Source organism: Rana temporaria, chromosome 1 (genome assembly GCF_905171775.1).
Source record: "Rana temporaria chromosome 1, aRanTem1.1, whole genome shotgun sequence".
NCBI classification, from domain to species: Eukaryota; Metazoa; Chordata; class Amphibia; order Anura; family Ranidae; genus Rana; species Rana temporaria.
This window is the reverse complement of record NC_053489.1, coordinates 579234518-579257963: the sequence shown is the minus strand read 5'-3', so window position 1 is coordinate 579257963 and position 23446 is coordinate 579234518. Positions and strand designations below refer to the sequence as shown.

General features: G+C 44.1%; 1 protein-coding gene across 2 annotated transcripts in view; it reads right to left on the bottom strand.

The window, feature by feature from the left end:
* LOC120923047 overlaps window positions 1–23446 on the bottom strand; it is a 140494-nt gene that overhangs the window by 5454 nt on the left and 111594 nt on the right. The gene's annotated exons all lie outside the window — the stretch shown is intronic.

Below are 23446 nucleotides of genomic sequence, written 5' to 3'. Positions count from 1 at the left end.
TTTGTATCTATATGTGGAGGAAGGGGGATTCTCCCCAATGATCACAGATGTAGGGAGCATTCTTCCCAGTGAACATTGCACACCACATGTTCTTTTAGGAAAAGGTTCCATTTAAATGACATAGGCAAGGTAGTGCTACAAAGGGCAATTACTTATACAACATCATTTCATTTTTCAAAACAAGTGCTAAGGCTTATTTCACCTTACAATGCCATATGTTGTGCAACAGCATGAATTCAGAAGTCTACAACAGAAACAATGTAACCTTGGGATGTTTTCCCTAATGGACCAGGTCCTCCAAATTCCAGGGTGCTCCACTATATCAACATTATTTTTGGCAGTGTTAATAGTTGATCTGCCCCCTTCAGCTTTATGAACCTACTGGCCAGTAAAACCATCCATCATGTGATGAGCCAATAGGAAGATGCTGGATGGACATAAATAAAGGGGTGGGGTTAAGACAGCAAACAACACTGATAAAAAGTATCTGTATTTTCATATTAGACTTCATATTAGAACACCTTGGGGTTAAGAGTGCCTAGGTCATTTGCAGGTAAATTGCATTATATATAGAGGCACAGCTAGGTATCTGCATTGTAGTATTAAAGTGGTTATGAACCCTTACCTTGTTATACAGCACATTCAGTTTAAAATAGTAATGAAAGGCAAAACACTTGTGTATAGATATAAATATATATATATATATATATATATATATATATATATATATATATATATAGTGTTAAGACCTGCAGTGGTTATGGTACTGCGGCCTTCTTTCCATCCCTCAATCGCCGAGCATAAGTGGTTATCGCTACCATAGGAGGTAGAGGGATAGTGCAGATGAATGCAGTTTCCAGGATGATTCTTCCCAATGGTTAGAATATTCCCCCAAACATGAGCCAATACTTCATTAAGAGTGTACCAGGCATAGAACATCTTTATTGAGAAGGCAGGCTCTTATATACACCAAAAAGAATACTTGCAGTAATCAAATGGACAATGACACACTCCACCCACAACAGCATACAATGGTTTACTAACGAGCCCCCCTCAATACACATCTTTTAGTCGACAGACATGCTGTCTCCGAGATAATCTACATGAGCCAAAAGTCAGACATCTGACCTTTAGACTGTGAGACCTTACAATCCACATTTATCGTCAATAGAAATTCACACAATACAGTGTTCATTAGCATAACACAATTAAAGGTCTTTAGGAACAATCCTAAGGTTTATTTACATCCCCGTAGCAGATGACATTACCACAGCAAACTTTTATAGTACACCCGCCCTCTCTCTGCCTGGGAGATATTGAGATCAGTTAAGGAATAAACCAATTATCTCCAGGCAGAGAGCACACAATTTTCCAAAAAGATAGAACACCCTTTTCCACACAAGGTATCCCTACAATTACATAGCCCCGATCTGGGGGACCAACATATCCAAATTTCACCCAGATCGGTCCAGGGGTTCTTAAAAAACACCCGAACCTATGAGAAAATACAGAATAAAGTCTATTTTCTTCACTATATATATATATATATATATATATATATATATATATATATATATATATATATATATATATAAATAGAGGGTGTCAGGACAAGTCTGATTATTGGAGCAAAGCAGGTGGAGTTCCCAGCACAGCTACAGAACTGATCACGATGTGTTCTCCTGCTTAGTGTAGTCAGTTTAGGAAAGCAGAGTAACTGGCAGGGACACCAGGTATTTCACACAAAGGAAGCAATACAAAGAGAAGAGGATACATTTTCACACAATTACATGGTACAGCAGGCACATATCAGAAATATGAAATGTTGGGTTTACATATTCTTTAACCACATGCCTACCTGGCCATAGCCAAAAGACGGCTACAGCACGGGCATCTTGTTCTGTGAGGGCGTCCATGGATGTCCTCCCCAACTCAGGCTTCCTGCGTGCCCCCTGGAGTGCACTCATGGATGTGCCTGTACTAGGCGGGTTCACAGGACCCGGCGCATCACGGATCATGGTAAAGGGCCAATGACAGTTTTATTTTTATTTTTTTATAAATTGAATAGTTTTAATGGTATTACACTATGCAGAGATTTTATTTGCTTGTAGGTTCGGTTCACACTGGTGTGATGTGGGAATCACCGCAATTCTTGTTGCATCTGACTCGCAGGCAGTTCACACTGACATCTGCAAACTGCTGTGGGTGCCAATATAAAGTTATTGACACCCCTAAATCAAAAATTCACCATTTTGGTGTAAATGCAATGCGATTTAAACCATACAAATTGTATGGCTGAATTTGCATCTCACAGACATTGCATGTGATGTGCACAGAAATGCGGTGCAAATCACATGCTATATCTGGCATTGAATACGTGTGAACCCAGTCTTAGGCCTCATGCACACTGGGCATTTAGTCCCAGTGCACAGGACTCCAGCCTTTAGGTGCGGGTGGAAGGCATACCAGCTGGATGGTGCACCAAATGTTACTATTGTTTATGAAAGTATGTGCTCAGGGGCAAATACCCAGAACACAAGCAGTCTGCTTTCTGAGCATTCATACAACAGTGGGGTTGGGCAGTGCACCTGTGTCTCCCACCCACACCTAAATGCCACAGCCTTATGCGAATGTCCAGTGTGCATAAGGACTTATAGTACCGTATTTGCCCGCGTATAAGGCGGCTGGGCATATAAGACGACCCCCTAATTTTCAATTTAAAACATTGGTTTTGTGTTATACTCACCGTATAAGACAACCCCCTTGTGCGGTAATACCGTATGTTCAGAAACTTTGGTACCGGGTAACAGACTGTCTCACAGTATACATACAGTATACTGCCCTGAGCCAATCACGGCGAGCTATGCATTCTATTATTTAATATAATGCCTGCTTGGATTGGCAGAGGCTGTAACATCATCAGCCCGCGCCTCTGACTCTCAAAACCAATCCGAACAGGCTACTGTATGTAGTCTGCTCGGATTGACAGAGGTTGTTACTCCAAATCAAACAGGCTCTGTATTCATTAATAGAATACATCGCTGGCCGGGATTGGCTCAGCGGTGTATACTGTATGTATACAGTATTACCGCACACTCAGTGAATATCCGGGGGGCTTAACATCCAATGGGCGGTTGGCATATAAGACAAACCCAGCTTTATACCCAGCGTATAAGACGATTCCTGCTTTTTGCCCATTTTTTTTTTTATTGTAAAAGGTCATCTTATACCCCCGGAAAATAAGGTAAATGCCTTAATGGAGGAGAAGATCAAGGGAAATTTGAACCTGTGATACTGAGGATTTATCTAGCTAAGTGATTATGTTCCAGAAAACTAACAGGTGGATTCAAATAGACCGCTGCAACTTTGCGGCGGCATAGCGTATCGTATTTACACTACGCCGCCGTAAGTTAGCTAGGCAAGTACTGTATTCACAAGTACTTGCCTGCTAAGCTACGGCGGCGTAGCGTGAATAGGCCGGCGTAAGCGCGCCAAATTCAAATGAGGATGTGGGGGGCGTGTTTTATGTTGATTAACTGTGACCCGACGTGATTGACGTTTTTTAAGAACGGCGCATGTGCCGTCCGTGTACATATCCCAGTGTGCATTGCGGCAAAGTACGCCGCAAGGACGTATTGGTTTCGATGTGGACTTAAATTACGTCCAGCCCTATTCGCGGACGACTTACGCAAACGACGTAAAATTTTCAAATTTCAACGCAGGAACGACGGCCATACTTAACATTACTAGTCCAGCTATTTGATGGAATAACTTTACGCCTGAAAATGCCTTACGTAAACGGCGTATCTTTACTGCGACGGGCAAGCGTACGTTCGTGAATAGGCGTATCTAGTGATTTACATATTCTACGCCGAACGCAATGGAAGCGCCACCTAGCGGCCAGCCTAAATATTGCACCCTAAGATACAACGGCGCAAGCCGTCGTATCTTAGATAAGTTTAAGTGTATCTCAGTTTGAGAATACACTTAAACTTGGGTCGGCGCAGATTCCGAGTTAGGTCGGCGTATCTACTGATACGCTGGCCTAACTCTTACTGAATCTAGCTATTAGTAGGGACTTTTACCTCTGGTGAGTGTAACTATGAGTACATTACTTTTTGGACTGTCTTTACACAGAAGTGCTTCTGAAGAAAATAGATACAAAGAAGATACTGTACATTGTAATTTATCTTTTGTAGAGAGTTTCTTTTATTTGGTTTTACTGAAGAAACTGTGTATGTTTTGGTCATACCACAAGGTTATTTGTGCAAATCTGTCATCCTACCTTTTATCATTGGAATAGTTATAGATCTGTCATTTTAGAGTGTGGGGAGGGTTTAGTAAGTGTGATTGACTTTTTCTTTGATGTTTGTTCCACAGTATTCACACTTACAAAGTATCATTTATTAGAAATTTGACTTTGTTACACAGGGGTGGTTTTAAATAACACAGAATTTATAATATGCTTTGGACATGCCATTTAATCTCCTGGAAATATAGAAAGTTATTCTGAATTATTAGGGATTCATGCCAAGTTGCAGATATAATGGATGAGGGAGATTCATTTATTATTGTGATATGTTTCTTTTCCTTGGTAGTCATCACAAACATGCTTGAATAGAGTCAGTAATTGTTAGCAAAAAACAACTATGGTTTACTTAGATATTTATACTAGGAAGATCATTAAGGCATTCTGCTTTGTGGCTTCGGAAATTGCATAAAATTGAATTTATGCTGCAAAGACTGCAATGGCCTCTCTTTTATGATCCCATTTCTATTTGTGGAAAAATACACTTTGAGATTCCCTGAACTCTATTCCAAAATGCCAAACAATTACTCCTTCTGAGAAAGTACTTTGCTGGCCTGGGCTGCTATTCTGAGTAAATACCTTTCAGCACTATTTCATTTTTTCTGCTTGGTAATCAAAATAGACTAAAACTCTTTTTTATAAAAACTCTCAAATTATCTGTTTGGATGCCAATTAGAAACACAAAGCAGAAAAAAAGTTTGTACTACTTTAAGACAGATACGTGAAAAAAAAAAAAAGATTCTGAATAAATTGGGATTAGAGTTTTGGGAAGGTACTTGGAGTGGCAGACTTCCTAAAACACGCTAGAATTTGCTGTCAGCTAGTGGATTTCAGGTCAGAATTAACACAGTAATTGATTTATATCAGAAAGTTTTTTAGAAACTACCAACTTTTAACCACTTAAGATCCGGACCAATATGCAGGTAAAGGACCAGGCCCCTTTTTGCGATTCGGTACTGCGTCGATTTAACTGACAATTGCGCGGTCGTGTGACGTAGCTCCCAAACAAAATTGGCGTCCTTTTTTCCCCACAAATAGAGCTTTCTTTTGGTGGTATTTGATCACCTCTGCGGTTTTTGTTTTTTGCGCTATAAACAAAAATAGAGCGTCAATTTTGAAAAAAAATGCAATATTTTTTACTTTTTGCCATAACAAATATCCCCCAAAAATATATAAAAAAAACTTTTTTCCTCAGTTTAGGCTGATTTGTTATCTTTACTACCTATTTTTGGTAAAAAAATTGCAATAAGTGTTTATCAATTGGTTTGCGCAAAACTTATAGCATTTACAAAATAGGGAATAGTTTTATTGCATTTTTATTAATATTTTTTTTTACTACTAATGGCGGCGATCAGCGATTTTTTTCGTGACTGCAACATTATGGCGGACACATCGGACAAATGCATTGTTTACTGTGAAAATGACAATTGCAGTTTGGGAGTTAACCACTAGGGGGTGCTGAAGGGGTTAAGTGTGACCTCATATGTGTTTCTAACTGTAGGGGGGTGGGGCTGGACATGATCGCCTTTCCCTATATCAGGGAACAGACTATCAAAGACAGCGCCACTGTGAAGAATGGTGAAGGTGTGTTTACTCACACCTCTCCCCGTTCCTTAGCTCCTGTGACCGGTCGCGGGACTCCGGCGGTGATCGGGTCCGCTTCGGACTGGGTCGCGCGCCCGCGACTGGGCATTTAACAATCACGTACAGGTACGTGATTGTGCCCAGCCGTGCCATTCTGCTGACGTATATCGGCGTTAGGTGGCCCTTAAGTCGTTAATATGCCTTTTTGAAGGGTTACAACTGTGAATATACCGGTAGCCACTGGGACACTCAAGTTTTAATACATGTTATTTTAGTATGGTCTTTCATTTTTTTACTGATCATTAAACAATAGTGTAGCGCCTAAATACAAATAAATATCTCCAGATGCAAAAGAAAAACCATGTGAAACACAGGAACTAATAGTGCAAAGATAAAAAACAAACTTCCAAAGATGGCAAAAATAAAGTCCCACAGTGTGTAGGGTTGGTAAAAAAAAGGTGCTACTGAGAAAAGTGCCCAAGTGACCAGCCAGACATATAAAGTGTATTCAAAACTCACCAGAGCAAATGGCTACCATTACAGCAACATGCTCCTGAGTATACATGGAAGTCTCACAGGGACCAGTGTGGTAAGTTAAATTCAATGGCACCTCCTGATTTGTTTTGATAGGTCCCATTTGTGAGAAGGTCTGGGGTCTACAAAACCCTACATCTCTCCTCTACAATGGAAAGCATCAGATAAAAAAAACAAAAAACATTTATCTTATGCTTTATAAAAAATAAAAAATAAATGGCATTGTTTACATTTTTGTTGGGAAACATCTCACCATTGGAAATGTGAGTTTTTAACTTTTCTTTTATTAAACCTTTTTATGCGGAGCTGCACCATTGCCTTCCTTTTGTCTTTTGTTTATATACCCCTCCGAGCACCCAATACCCAGTGGATGCCTAGGTGGTAACGAAAGATAGAGGAAGTACACCTATCAAGACGGATCGCACAAACTCGCTGTTCGTAGGAGATAGGCCCGCTGCTAGAGGCCTCCATGTGAGTGCACGTGCATGTGATATATTATCTTCCATACCTGCAGTCACAGTATTATGCCATATCTGCCCTGTCTTTCACTTTCAACATGACCATTTGATGTTGAGATTTTGATGTCACCTCTACCCTGCTGAGCCTGTGAACATACAGTGTGTAAATTGGTTTTAGGCTGTCTGTGCTATGGCCTGGAGGTGAGCCTTTTATACCACTAGAGGTGTGCGCACCGAAGTCTGCTCTTCAACCACGGTATACCCCCTTGGGCCTCTATTATTGTTCACCGTGCACTTTAAGATTTCATTTGTGTTATTTGACGTTTTTACCTCATTATGGTCCCACATCTTCCCTCTTCTGGGACTTCTGGGACTCCATTTGGATTGTGTTTTATTTGAACTTTTTGGCACCCCCTTGGGCCTCTATTATCGCTCACAGTGCACTTTAAGACTTTATTTGTGTTATTTGACGTTTTTACCTCATTGTGGTCCCACATCTTCCCTCTTCTGGGACTTCTGGGACTCCATTTGGATTGTGTTATATTTGAACTATTTGGCACCATTCACATCAACTAAGCTGTTATTTGACTTCTTTACCTATTACGGTCCCACATCTTCCCTCTTCTGGGACTTCTGGGACCTCATCTGGATTGTGTTATATTTGAAATTTTTGGCACTATTCACATTAACTAAGCTGTTTGGTTTTACATGCTTCTCATGTTTGTGATGTTCATCATTTAATTTAATTATAGTGTATGATTAATATTTAATTTATGCTCACCATTACTGACTCACAGACCTCCCACCCTCACTGGCTCTAGCGATTACTCAGTGGTGGGTTTTTGCTACTCACTTCCTTGTGCATCTGCTCTTTACCCTTCCTCACACAGCGCAGTCACCATCATCTATTTCATTCACACATTTCTGGTCAGGACCGGTTCCAGGTAACTGCAGCAGTGTCCCCCCCCCCCATAGTATTTAGCACCGATAGCGCGAGAGCCCTTCCAATTTATTGTTTACATTGGCAACCAGAAGTGATTTCATGACGTCACTTCTGGCCTCCTGGATCATAGAGTTGAGCAGAGGCCATCTTTCCTCTGCTAATTTCTATGGCCAGCTGCCATAACTGCCAAATCGGTTCCCAGGTTTCCAGATGAGCCAGGTAAGCTCAAGAACCACCGTAAAGGGGTGATCCCTCCTGCCACTTCTAAAAGTGATCCAGCGGCTAATCAGCCACCTGGGTCACTTTTTTCGGAAAGAGCAGTGGCTGCTGAAACTTTTGATACTGGGTTATGGCATCCAGCTGCAGCCATAAACCACATTAAAACCATTATGTATTTTTCCAGTTAGGAGGTCTGGAAGTGGTCTTAAAATGGTTGATTTTTTGTATACCTACTACAGGCCTTACAGCAATGAGTCTCACATTAGCCCACACTGATACAAATTACCATGAGATATCCCCAAAAGAGGTTAGGAGAAGGAAGTCCAGATGCAGAAAGCCTTTTTAATTTGTTACTTGATTGATTCATATTTACATGCTTCAGTTAACCTGATCCCAGGTGACAGCACAATCCTTAGTTGCAAACAATCATTAGATAAGTAGCAAACAGATTAAATGAGAGCTGAGCGGAGGAGCAGCCCATATCTTTAAGGGACTGCCTGCATCCTACATCCCATACCCAAGTGATGTATGTAGTCCTATGGTCCTGTACATCTCCTTGCTTATTCGACCATGAGCTGGGAACATATATCTGCAGTGTTTTCTTAATTATCTCTTTTCAAAGCAAGTCCCATGGCTTTCTCCTGCTCCGTTATTCTGTTATCAAAGATAACAGAATCATATTAGTAACACTAGGTCTCTTTTCTTTTCAAGGCGTGGAATTAGTGTTTATATCAGAGACCTATGGGTAACAAAACTACTTGTAAAAGAAGCATTTTACATATTGTATACCTAAATCAGAAACCTGACTGGGTTAGGCCTGCAGTACCTCATTTGGCCTGAGGTACAGGGGCACAGAAGCCAAGCAGAGCTGAAAATAGGCCTTCAGTACCTCATTTGGCCTGAGGTACGGGGCGCATTAAATGAGCCAAAGTGTCCTTGGGCCTTTTCGGCTGTTTTCGGCACTCTCTGGCGCCCCCCCACCTCTGCCCGCATTCGGTATTGCATCCCATTGAAGTCAATGCGGAAACAAATTATTATAGTTTGCATTGACTTCAATGGGAAAACTCGCTTTGATATGCGAGTACTTTGGATTACGAGCATACTCCTGGAAAGGATTATGCTCCTAATCCGAGGTTCAACTGTATAAACTCACTTTCCTGTTAAAAATAAGTGTAAAATAGAAAACTCCGGTGGGTGTATCAAGATGTCCGCTTTCCCCCTTCTCAGAGTATCATTACTATGGAGGAGAGTGGGGTGTAGCAATATGGCGGCGACGGAACGTCACTTCTGTTACCAATTCTGATGAGTCTCCATATCTGACGAAACATCCACCCCTGTATTCGTTTATAAGTGTGCTCACTTATGCAACCATATGGTTTTATTTTTTTATTTTTACTTCCCTCCACCTAAAAGATTTCAGTTTGTTGTTATACTGAGTTGTACAGTTTATAGACCACATTAAAGGTGGAAAAAGCTCTGCAATTAATTATCATTAATTAATAATTTTTTACATCACAGATATCTGACATTTTAACAGTGGTGTTTAGACTTTTCATATCCACTGTATATATGTTTATATATATATATATATATATATATATATATATATATATATATATATATATATATATATATATATATATATATATATATATATATACAGTACAGACCAAAAGTTTGGACACACCTTCTCAATCAAAGAGTTTTCTTTATTTTCATGACTATGAAAATTGTAGATTCACACTGAAGGCATCAAAACTATGAATTAACACATGTGGAATTATACATAACAAAAAAGTGTGAAACAACTGAAAATATATTTCATATTCTAGGTTCTTCAAAGTAGCCACCTTTTGCAGCAGACACATCTCTAGAACTGTTAAGAGGAGACTGTGTGAATCAGGCCTTCATGGTAGAATATCTGCTAGGAAACCACTGCTAAAGAAAGGCAACAAGCATAAGAGACTTGTTTGGGCTAAAGAACACAAGGAATGGACATTAGACCAGTGGAAATCTGTGCTTTGGTCTGATGAGTCCAAACTTGAGATCTTTGGTTCCAACCCCCGTGTCTTTGTGCGACGCAGAAAAGGTGAACGGATGGACTCTACATGCCTGGTTCCCACCGTGAAGCATGGAGGAGGAGGTGTGATGGTGTGGGGGTGCTTTGCTGGTGACACTGTTGGGGATTTAATCAAAATTGAAGGCAGACTGAACCAGCATGGCTACCACAGCATCTTGTAGCGGCATGCTATTCCATCCGGTTTGCGTTTAGTTGGACCATCATTTATTTTTCAACAGGACAATGACCCCAAACACACCTCCAGGCTGTGTAAGGGCTATTTGACCAAGAAGGAGAGTGATGGGGTGCTACATCTTGAAGCTCATCAAGAGAATGCCAAGAGTGTGCCAAGCAGTAATCAAAGCAAAAGGTGGCTACTTTAAAGAACCTAGAATATGAAATATATTTTATTTATTTTTATATTTAGTTTTGATGCCTTCAGTGTGAATCTACAATTTTCATAGTCATGAAAATAAAGAAAACTCTTTGAATGAGAAGGTGTGTCCAAACTTTTGGTCTGTACTGTATACTGTGGCAATCTTAACACTTTATTTTATGTTTATTATTCAGGCAAAGATCTTTGTCTTAGATACACAAGAACACATTCTTTTTGCACGATATACACAAAAGCATTAGTAATAAAAAGCAAGGAGTACTGTCAACGTAATACCTTTTTGTGGATAACAAAGAAAATTTTAGAATGCTCGCTTTCCGAGCATTGGGATATTTAGATAGACATATTTAGCAGATTGGACTTATAAAAGATCCACATTATAATATATTTTCATTGGCCAATAAAGGCATCGCTTTGACAGTCACTTTGACATACAGTACCTTTGCTACGCACATATTTATTCTTGACTAACAGGGTACAAGACTTTTTTCACTTCTGACAATAAATTCCTTCATGCTATTTTTTCAGTTACATTTCAGAGATGTTATTTGCAATCATTAAAAAAAAAAAAAAAAAAGACACGTGGAACAGCCTCATGGTTTCTGTTCCCAAAGAAATATTACACTGTGGAGATTAGGTATGAATGGTTTGCTATGTACGGAACTACAAGTCTTTGCTTTGATGCCAAACACATAACTTCAATTTGAGATCTAGTCTATAAAATTTTGACATGCAATAACCTCTAGTTTTAGATGGCGGCACATGAAAAAACTGTAGTTCAGCCCAACATTAACTTCAGTTAGATCTTAGGGTTATGAAATATTACCACACACTAAGCCAACACTGGATTTAAAGGCCAATGAACTAGTATTTCTTGTTATTTTATAATGGATGGGCTCTGGTAGGTGAAATAAACGCTGACCCTTTGTGTCAGATGAAAAAATATTTCTACCAGAGGCAGCTTTTTAGCCCCTTTCACAGGGGCACCTCTGTGAAGCAGAATCTGGTTGCTCAGTGGGGGATCTCTCTGCTGATCCCCGCTGAGCAGGCAGATGACAGGTCTGTGCCCGCTCCAATATACAGAGTGGACACAGAGGCAGCCCCGCTCTACTCTTTGGGGCAATCTGATGGAAACGGACCGCTTGTCCGTTTCCATCTGATGCCATCCGATCTGCCAGACAGATAGGGAATAGGACTGTCACTGAACCCACTGTCACTGGCCCAGATTCAGGTAGATTTGCCCATTACTTACACATGAGCTGCTCAGCTGAATTTCTCTGCGCTGGAGCAATTTTGCCAAATTGCCACCTGATTCAGGAATCGTTTGTTCAGTTAATTTGCTCCTGTTTAAGGCAAAGCTGAGGGCGCAAGGCCGTGCAAGTCAAAGTGGGTGTGCCCCTATGTAAATGAGGAATTTTCGGCTCAGCAGAGGTTTGCGCCGGGCGCGCGCATGCGCAGTTAGAGCGCTGCCGTCTGCGCATGCGTCAAACTGCGCCTAGCATAATTTCACGGCAAATCATGCTCAGCTGCTTGCACTGAGCAAATAAATAGGAGCAGACTTGCGCAGGTTCTTTGCTGAATTTCATCCTGCTTTTTCCTACCCCCCCTGAGCAAGGAAATTCAGCCCATTTTCAAGAGATGGCACCTCCCAAAGGAACCAAAAAAAGGAAGGCAAACTTTGTGGCTGCGGAGATAGACATCTTAATTGCTGCACTTCAGCAACATAAAGAGCTTCTATATGGTGCCCAGTGGGCAAACACCACTGTTGCCCAAAGGAGGGCTATATATGAAGCCATAGCCGTGGACATCAATGCCCTGGGTAATGAAGAGCGTACCTGGGATGACATCCAGAAAAAGCTCAACGATATGAGGCGCAGGGTCCGGGATAAACTGGCTCTCATCCGAAAATATACCGGTGGCACGGGAGGTGGCCCACAATGTAATATCCGCCTCAATCAGGAGGAGCAGCTTATTGCCCAAACGTTTGTGCAGGAGCAGGTGGAGGGACTTGAAGGGTACGACTCCACTGTTGGGAACTTGGGGACTGGTAAGTTTTTTTTGTTTCATATCTGCTGTGCATCATGGGAGGGGGTAGAAGTGAACATATTTGTGGGTAGAAGTGAAGATGGAAGTATTATTTTTGTTTCATATCTGCTGTGCATCATGGGAGGGGGTAGAAATGAACATGTGAGAAGTGTGTTGCACCAGCAAAATATTTAGTTTTGGTGTCATCCACAGGTGGTGATGAGGAAGATGAAGCTGGGCCGTCTTCGGCTGCGGGTCGACCCAGCCCATCCATACCAGAGCCAGGGGTCCAGTCAGGCCCCATGGACATTCTGTCTATGCTGGTCCAGGAGGAGATCCTACCGGGGCCAAGTATGGTGGAGGAACTTGTTTGCGAGGAGGATTCCTTTATCCTCATCCAGGAGGACTCTGGCTCCCTCCAGGAGGATACCACCATCCCTGAGCAACCCACCACCCCCCCGCCCAGCACGTCATCCCCCTCCAGGGCAAGCCCCTCCAGGGCAAGCCCCTCCATTGTGGACCCCTCCCCTTCTCCCTCTGTCCGTGCCCGAGCCTCTCCTCCCAGGAAGGCTCAGTCCAAAACGAGGCATTTATCCTCCACCCTACGTGACGGTCTGCTGGAGGAGCAGGCCCTGCAGACCCGCCATATAGGGGCCATGGTGGGAGAGGTGCGTCGTCTGGCGGACAGCATGGCATCCACCTCCACCTCTGTGCAGCATGCCCTCACCCTGCATGCGGACCGGGACAAACATGTCTCACAGAGCCTGGTGGAAATTAGTGGCAACTCGAAGGCCATAGTCACCTGCTTGGTGGCTCAGGAGACCACACCCGCTTTATTAAGCAGGATGACAGCTGCGGTGGAGGCCAATACCGCTGCAGTGCGGGAGGAGGCGAGAGTTACCCGCCGTCATCAGCGGGATACCACCACCCGCCAAATGAGGATGTTGGCCCAGACCAACACCATCCTCGCCCGCCTGGCCAACGCCATGGAGGGCATGCAGCCACCACCTGCGCGGAGTGTGGAAGTAGGGGTTGATGCTCCTCCCCCCCCCTCAATCCCCACCCCATGCCTCCTCCGCACCACGGAGATTGAGGAGCCAGAGCCGGGGCACCCTTGGCCCAAAGAAAAAAACAAAAAAATAATTTAAATTGTACATTTTTTTTATGCACAGAATATGATTTAATTTTTTTTTTTATATGCTCAGGATATGATTTTTTTTTTTTATATGCTCAGGATATGATTTTTTTTTTTTTATATGCTCAGGATATGAGCTTATTTATTTTTTATATGCTCAGGATATGATTTTTTTTTTTTTATATGCTCAGGATATGATTTTTTTTTTTTTATATGCTCAGGATATGATTTTTTTGTTTTATATGCTCAGGATATGTTTTTTTTTTTATATGCTCAGGATATGATTTTTTTTTTTTTTTTTATATGCTCAGGATATGATTTTTTTTTTTTTTTTTTTCTCAGGATATGATTTTTTTTTTTTTTATATGCTCAGGATATGATTTTTTTTTTTTTATATGCTCAGGATATGATTTTTTTTTTTTTATATGCTCAGGATATGATTTTTTTTTTATATGCTCAGGATATGATTTTTTTTTTTTTATATGCTCAGGATATGATTTTTTTTTTTTTATATGCTCAGGATATGATTTTTTTTTTTTATATGCTCAGGATATGATTTTTTTTTTTTTATATGCTCAGGATATGAGCTTATTTATTTTTTATATGCTCAGGATATGAGCTTTTATATTTATTTGTAGTCCCTACACACGGTGAGGAGTGTATACTACAGTGTGACTGGTGTGTGAATGGGGGGGGGGGGGTGGCACTCCTGCTGGAAAAGGGGTGTCACCCTCTGCCATGTGAAAGGTGTATGAATGGACAGCAACATAATTGGAGCCTTGACGCGGCGTTGCTGCTCCCTAATACCATGGGGTATTGTTGGGTCTAATCCAATTTGGGGTGCATGTGTCGGGTGTGTGCTAGGGACTACAGTGGTGTGCATTATACTTGTGACAAGATCAGGGTGTGTTTAATGTGCAAAGAGACGTTCCACAAGACCATTCCGGATTGATCTTCCCTCAGAAGATCCGGTAGTGTTTCTTGGGGGGGGGGGGGGTTGCGTGGTTCGGGGGTAAGGTCATTGCGTAGCTCAATGTGCATGCCCCTTCTTTGAGCTAAATTGTGGAGAATACTACATGCCCCGACGATTTGGCACACAAAGTTGGGTGAATACAACAGGGTCCCCCCTGATTTATCCAGACATCTGAATCGAGATTTAAGGATGCCAAATGTGCGCTCCACCACCGCACGGGTACGTGCATGGGCTTCGTTATATCTTTCCTCTCCTGGTGTTTGAGGGTTACGAAATGGGGTCATCATGTGAGGACCCAGGGCATATGCAGAGTCACCTGGAATGAAAAAGAAAGGAGGATGTTAGTCGTGCATGTGCCCCTTGTGATGTGTGCATCATGGGGGGGGGGGCAGTCATACCTGACACCCATGTCACTCACCAATCAGCCAGCTGTCTCCATACATGTTCTGGTCAAACTCGGTTGGGATGGGGCTGTGTCGGTAAATAAAACTGTCATGGCTTGACCCTGGGTGTTTGGCACGGACATGCCATATGAGGCCATGTGCATCCACAATCATCTGCACATTTATCGAATGCCAATGTTTCCTGTTGCAGTAGATATGCTCGAGGAGCCGGGGGGGGGGCGTAGTGCCACATGGGTACAATCTATTGCACCCACAGTGCGTGGAAATCTGGCTAGTGCATAAAAATCACTGATTGCCTTCTGCCGCAGGTCAGCCATGGTTGGTTTGATAAATTGTGGGCCCATTCGTCTGAGTATTGCAGGGATCACTTGGTGGACACACCTGCTCATGCTGAATTGGGACATCCCCGCCACCACTCCACCTGTGCGCTGAAATGAGCCACTTGCCAAAAAATGAAGGGTTGCCACTACCTTCACCAGTGGCTGCACTGCCTGTCCCCGATGGGTCGGGCTGCTGATGTCATCCTGCAGGATTGTTACCAACTCAGGGATGACTTCAGGGCTGAAGCGAAACATGCGATACACCTCATTATCACTCATCTCAAAAAGGTTGTAGCGCCCTCTGTAAATCCTCTCCCGTGCCCTCCTACGAGTCGGCTCAGTCAATAGAATATCAAGAACCATAGCTGCCCCTGGCATGTTGGTGCACAGATGTGAGGTCCCGAAAATGTGGGTGCTCTGCTTGTTCAGCTCGTCTGTCTATGTGCTGCTGAAGTTGCACGCTCCTTCAGATGACATTTGGCCATCTTTTGCTAACTTGCCCCTGCTTTTAGCAGGAGCAAGTTTGCCCGGGGAAAAAAGCTTGCGCGCTTCCAGCGCAAGATGCGCATCACACGCGCATGTTTCTGAATCATCGGCAGTACCTAATTTGCATATTCGCTGAGGGAATTCCATGAAGGCGCAACTTACACCCCGCGCAAAATTGCGCGAAAATTGCGCAGGAGCAGCTAGGCTGCGTGCGCGGGAAAATGGCCGCATTTCAGGCTTAACTGGTTTACTGAATCAGCCGCAAATTTGCCTGGGAGCAAATCAGTACTTGCGCGGCGCAAATCACACTTGCTCCCGCGCAAGTGCTTCTTGAATCTGGGCCACTGTGTGTTTTGGAGGGGGCTGTGGGCTGGCTTCCTACCCAAAGACTTTGGCCCAGCAGAGAATGAGAGACCTGGGGACAAAATGGCATTGAGATAATGTAATGTAATGCTATATCCCCCCCCCCCTCTTGTTGCTGTGTTTAATTGTGTTGGGTCATGGCACGTAGACAACATCCCAGCAGGGGATGTGTAAGGAGGGGCTGCATGCTTATCATAATGCCTTGGTGTGTTTCAACTGTAGTTGTTTGAATATAAAAGTGTTGAGTTTCCATCGGTTCTTCCTTGTTCCCTACCCCCTCTATGACAAGGCTAAGGGGAGTGTCCCTAATTGTGTTTAAAAGTGTATGTTTTGTATTTAATAAACAGTTTATGCTCTGCATGTTTAACCCTCAACACCTGTGTGGCTTGCCTCGTGATTGGAGGGTTAAGGGCTGGTTATGTCGAGTCTGCTGGCTGCAGGTGCGTTTAGAGAACAGGAGACACAGCTCTGGTGCTTAGCTGGGGTATCCGAGATCCGTCACAAGGACCACCATCCGTCTGTTTTTGGCAGATGGGATTGGATCAGATGGCGGCGGGTGTCATCGAACAAGTGTCCCCTGAGATTTGCCGCTCCATAGAAGAGACTAGAGGATCCGATGAGGTCTGCCTGAAAAACGGAGAGGTGGACCTGATCAGATCGCCTGTGTGAAAGGGGCCTTTAACTTCATCCTCTGGAGTCTCTTACATTCTGTTGTATAAGGAGAAATGTATCTTTTTCTTTTTCCTTGTAATCCAACAGTAGAGAGAGAGAGCGAACCCCTTGTGATAACTGAGCTAAGGCCTAGTACACACGAGAGGATTTATCCGCGGATACGGTCCACCGGACCGTATCCGCGGATAAATCCTCTCGAGGATTTCCACGGATTTGGATCCGATGGAGTGTACTCACCATCGGATCGAAATCCGTGCCGAAATCCCCTCGCGATGACGTGTCGCGCCGTCGCCGCGATGATGACGCGGCGACGTGCGCGACGCTGTCATAAATGGAATTCCACGCATGCGTCGAATCATTACGACGCATGCGGGGGATCCCTTCGGACGAATCGATCTGGTGAGTCTGTACAGACCACCGGATCGATCCGCGGGAGCCAATTCAAGCGGATAGATTTGTAGACATGTCTACAAATTTTTATCTGCTGGAATTGGGAAATTTCCGCGGATAAATATCCGCAGGAATGTACACACCATAGAATCTATCCGCTGAAACCGATCCGCTGAGATTTTTCAGCGAATGGATTCTATCGTGTGTACGGGGCCTAAGAGTTTGGAGCTAAGAGTTCAGGTAGGGAGATATTTGACCTATTAACACTGTGGTTATAGTGGTGTAAATGGTTCAAGCTGACATTGTTTGTAATATCCCCAACCTTGTTCATTGTGGAATGGGCACACTTTTGCCAGTGTGATAAAAACTACCCTTCCAAGCACGTTGTGTATGGTGAAATAGAATAATATACCACACACAGCATTATTGTAGACCTTACGCTAAGTTTGAATTAATACATTGTCAACAAGTCACAATATAAAGCAACAGTATCTTAAAAAAAATATATTATTGAAAGAGCAGTTCTTGAGTTCCATTTAAAGGTCTGTCTAAGAAGCATTCTGTGTGAATTATCTTTACTATATCAACCCGCTGCAGACAGTAAGAATACATTTCTTCCATATTTCCAGCCTCAGTAATTACCTTCTCAAACTATGGCATGGTAACTTTGTGGTAAGTCGAAAGGTTATTATTTATATTTCAGCTACTTATATAGCTCCGTCAGCGCTTTACATATATATTGTACATTCACATAAGTCTATACCCACAAGGAGCTTACAACCCTAACTCACATTCATATATATACTAGGGCCAATTTAGACAGGATCCGATTAACCTACCAGCATATCTTTAGACAGTGGGAGGAAACCAGAGTACCCGGAGGAAACCCACGCAGACACAGGGAGGACATGCAAACTACAGGCAGATGGTGAAGTGGTCAGGATGTTTTAGACAGCAAGTGGCAAAAGAGATGATCTGTGTGAAGTCATATGTGTGGTCATAGCCAACAACAAAAAGTCTGCAATTATTTGCAATTATTTGCATGACTGTGTAATTCCTGGTCTACCGAATAGATGCTGACTCTAAATGATGCTTGAATAACAAAGGTATCAGCCTCCTAGGAGGGATTAGAAGATGAATGCACTGTAAGGAAGAGTACTGTGATCTTTTTAGAGGTAATACATACCTGTAAGGCCTCATGCATATGGACGTTAAATGTTGTGACCCGCATAAACCTTATGGTGCCGGTCTAAGCAAAGATACACTGTCCCGCTGCTGTTCAGAAGTAGGGGTGCTAGTAGTGTAAATTACTAGAGAAGGATAACCGCCACTCGCCCAGCTCGATCCTAGTAGATACATATATATGTGGAAGCCTCAGCCAGTGCTGCTCTGCAGATCACGCTCCTGACATGTTTCGCCCTGCTCACCAGGGTTTATTTATAGAGGTCTGGAGTGTACTCAAATACAGGCTTTAAATGTACTGGTAGATTCTCTCTCTTCCTTAGTGAGAACACTGTCCCCTGCTGTTCCTGCTATGGTTCATTCTACATCTACTTCTTCTGTGTATGCTTTGCTCAGCCCCTTACCCAGCACGGTTACTCCTTCTTCTAGCCTAAATGTATATCAGCCCACCCCTGGTGTTATGGTTCCGGGGGTATATATGTCTGGGGATTGCAACATGCCTTTGGCTAGGGGTAATGTGCCAGAATTCTGCATGAAGGAAGTCATCCCGTGTGAAATGTCTCCCCTGGGGTATCATCTTAACTTGGCAGTGAAGGATAAAATATGGCGGGGGGGATTTTATTTACATCCTATCCTTGTGGCCCTGTCAGAAAGATTTCATGGTTAAGCTAGATAAGAATGACAAGCAGGAAGACGACAGGCGTAGGCCTATACCTAGGTCATTCAATAACTGGTTGCAAGCATTTTGCATCTTTGCTGGCGTCATGTCGGACAAGCATCCAGAGCACAGCGGAGGTTTGTTTCAGTATGTTGACCACATTTTAGAGGCGTACAAAAGTTTTGGTGGGCTTGGTTGGTTCTACTATGACGAGTCCTTTTGGGGTATGAAGGATATTGGGCTATGGCTAAATTTGCTTGCCCCCCAGAGACCAGTCACTCTTAAACCTGCTGCGGTTACCCATTCTAGCGCTTAATGACAGCCAGTGCCGCTGGAATGCAGCTTGCGAATATAGGCACGAATGTGCCTATTGTGCGGGAGCTCACCATGCAGCCAAGTGTTTAAAAAAGTCAGCAAATGCTGGGGCTAGTCAGAGTCCAAGGGATATTTTTCCAAAGAGCCTGCACGCCAGTGAGGCTGGAAAGCATGTGCCCGTGGCTGGACAGCTATCCAGACCAGGCCACAGCGCAATTTCTCATTAATGGATTTGAATTTGGTTTTCCCCTCACTTCATTCACCGGGGTTTAGTTTACGGTGGTGGGTAATTTAAATCAGTCAATCAGTTTCCACACATTGTCAGGGAGAAGGTTCTGAAAGAAATCGCAGAGGGGCGCATCGCTGGTCTTTTTGAGCACCCTCCTTTTGTTAATTTCCGTATATCACCTTTAGGGGTGGTGCCCAAGAAAGAGCAGAAGGCGTATCGAATTATCCATAATTTGTCTTTCCCTAAAGGTGATTCTCTTAACAATGAGATCGATGATGCTCTCTGCTCGGTCATGTATGCGACATTCGAAGAGGTGATTGTCAAGATTCAGCAGTATGGACCTGGCGCATTGCTGGCTAAGGCCGATATTAAATCGGCCTTTCGGTTGTTGCCCATAGCTCCCAAGGCTTTTAATTCATTGGGGTTTTATTTTGATGAGGCCTATTTCTTTGACAGGTGTCTCCCCATGGGGTGTTCCGTGTCGTGCTCCTATTTTGAAGCTTTTTCCTCTTTCTTGCATTGGGTGATTTGTTACCAGTCGGGTTGTGATAAGGTAATCCACTACCTGGATGATTTTTTGTTTATGGGACCTCAGGGTTCTTTGCTTTGTAATGAGCTCTTGCAGGCTTTTCGGAATATGTCTAGTCAGTTTGGTGTGCCCTTGGCGGAGGAAAAGACGTGTCTCCCCACGATGTCTTTGGAATTCTTAGGCATTCACATTGACACCTGTCGGATGGAATTTCGGTTGCCTGAGGCAAAATTTGTGAAGTTGAAGTCCTTATTGAGGTAATTTTTGTTAAAAAAAAGTGTTGCTTAAGGATATGCAATGTCTTTTGGGTGTCTTGACGTTTGCATGCCGGATCATGCCAGTTGGTCGTATTTATTTGCCTTGTCTTTATTTAGCGATAGCGGGTGTAAAGTGCCATTCGCCCACATCAGGTTGACCAGTTCACTTAAGGCAGATATGTTGGTTTGGGCACGATTCCTGGATGTATACAACGGGCGGTCCTTTTTAAAAAATGAGTCAATTTTTGCCCCAGACTTCAAACTATTCATGGATGTAGCGGGGTCAAAAGGCTTTGCTGCGATCTGGGGGACACACTGGTGCTGTGCAGCTGGGCCAGATTTGTGGGTGGCTCAGGAAGTCACTAGGAACATAGGGGCAAATCCACAAAGCAGATGCGCCGACTTAACTCGAGATTTCTAATTTTACGCCGCGCGTATCTTTGCGCCCGATCCTCAAAACGAAAAATCCGTTTTTTCCGTCCTACCTAAAATAATTACTCCGGCGCATCCTCTGACGCAAATTACGCTAGTCACGCCGCTTTATTTGATAGGCAAAGATGCAAATGAGGGAGATAGGGCGATCCTCAAAATTAAGTGTGTGCGCCGTAGATTACGCCCTGTGCGCCGTAGATAACGCCCTGTACGCACCTGTTAGTTTTCTGGAGCAAAATTAGACTTTATAAAAGCAGCCCTAATTTTACACCAGCCCTGTAAAGGTCTGCTGAAGCAACACCATTTAGGAAGAGCTGCCAACACTTCTTTGCTGGACTTCATTGTGACTGCCAAAATGCCCGGGCCATCAATGATTATAACTGCACTCGCAACTTTACAGGCGCAGAGAAGGAGGAGGGCACAGAGGAGGAGGAGGAGGGCACAGGAGAGGGTATACCGCCCACGCCAAGATCTCTTTGGCATGACTGCGTCTGAGGTCATTGGCAACTTCAGATTTAACCAGGAAGCCATCCTGGACTTAACCAGGATCCTTCAGCATGATCTGAACACCCCAACCCAACGATCCCATGTCCTGCCAGCTCACATTAAAGTTATGGCCACCCTGCATTTTCTGGCCACTGGGTCTTTTCAAAGAACATGTGGAGGTCTGGCTGGGATGGTACAGTCCTCGATGAGCAGGTGTGTGCACCAGGTTGTCCCTGCAATACTGAGACGCATGGGCAGTCAATTTGAAAAGCCCACCCAGGAGGACCAGCGAATGAAGAGCATGGCCGACTTCTATCAGATTGCCCGATTCCCACGGACCATCGGGGCCATTGACTGTACCCATGTGGCACTACAGCCCCCCCATGATACAGAGCACCTGTTCAGGAATCGCAAAAACTGGCATTCCATAAATGTGCAGGTAATCGTAGATGCCCATGGCCTCATCTGGCATGTCTGTGCCAAATTTCCGGGTTCGTGCCATGACAGCTACATCTTCAGGCAGACCAACATATCACGTGAATTGGAGCAGAACGTGTATGGAGACAGCTGGCTGGTTGGTGAGTGACATGGGTGTCAGGTATGACTGTCCCCCCCCATGATGCAGACTGTGACGGTATCGGTATGATATCCCCGTCAAGCATTCCCTCCTCTCCATACAAGAACATCACAGGATTCCCCACACATGAGTCACGACTGGATGCTGGAACCAAGACACTTTATTGACACAAAAACTCAGCTTATATGTGGTTACAGCCTGTTAGGAACGCCCCCCTCACACAGTGGGGTTTCCCATACAGATTATAGGAGACAAGTCGGAGCCGACCATGCAGACACGTTTCTTTAGATAAAGACATCAGGGGAGTTAATTAATACACTGAAGCAATCAGAATAATTAACATACTACTTCTCTAATCATTTAGCCTGATGATACAATACACATCTTTTAAGGGTAAACACAGATCTTCTTTACACAACACAATAGATCAATTAACCTTTAGAATAGTGAGGGGACATTAGCACGTCAATAACCTGTCAGAGGAATGAATCACACATGAAATTCCTTTCTACCTCTACCCATGGCTAGCAGGGAGCAGTACACTGAGACATATAGGCAAATGTATCACAATGGCCCCCCTTTTGCTCCCTGCTCCGGCAAATCCGGTTGGACCTTTCCTGGTCCAGTAGGGTTGACGGGTTCAGAGCTTTTAGTCCGAGGTTAACTCCGTTTGGCATGACTGACCTCCCTTGGCAACTGCTTCAGACTCAGGTATGTCACCGGGTCGTCAGATCACACGCCGGTCAGTCCCCAAGTCTTTGTGCGATCTGCAAAGTCACCAGAAGTCAGTGTGAAGACAGCGAATGGGTCTGTGCGCCGCCGTCTAGGTGTCCCGCTATGGGAGGGGCAGGTTATGGCTCTGAAGTGACAATCACAGGAGATTCATAAAAAGAAAAAGTTATATTTGTTGAAATGCTGTAGCACTGGTGCTCAGAGTCAGGGGGGGGGAAGAGGGGACTCAGAGCCCCATAAGGTCAGCCACCCCCTGCTCCCTCCGCAGCCGCCGGTTCTCCTCTTTGAGCTTCTCCAGCTCCATCTCCAGTTCATGGAGCCTGGGGGGGTCAGCCCGCTGTGACCTCAGGTGGTTGTTCTCCTCCTCCATGCGGCTTATCCACTCCTCCAGCTCTATGTACTCACGGATCAGATCCTGCTTGCTCATGTCCTGCAGGCTTTCCACGTGGTCCTTCATCATCAGGAACTGGGTGGTGGTGTAAGGGGCCACCGGTGGGCCCTTGGCGAACATCTCGGCCCGCATCTGGGGCGCCCGCTGCGATTCCATCTCCTCCAGTCGCTTGTTCTCCTCCCAGGTCCGCTGGTTATATGACTTCCAGGACCTCTTCTTCTTGGAGGGTAGCTGGCGGTGCCTCTTTCTGCCCAGCTCCCTCCAAGGCCCCTCCGGCTCATGGCTGTCGCCCATGACCAGCTGACAATGGTGTTCCCTGTTGTCCGTAATAACAGATTGTACCATGAGGGCTTCGTAAGGGGTGCCCAATGGTTCTTCCTGACCCAGCTC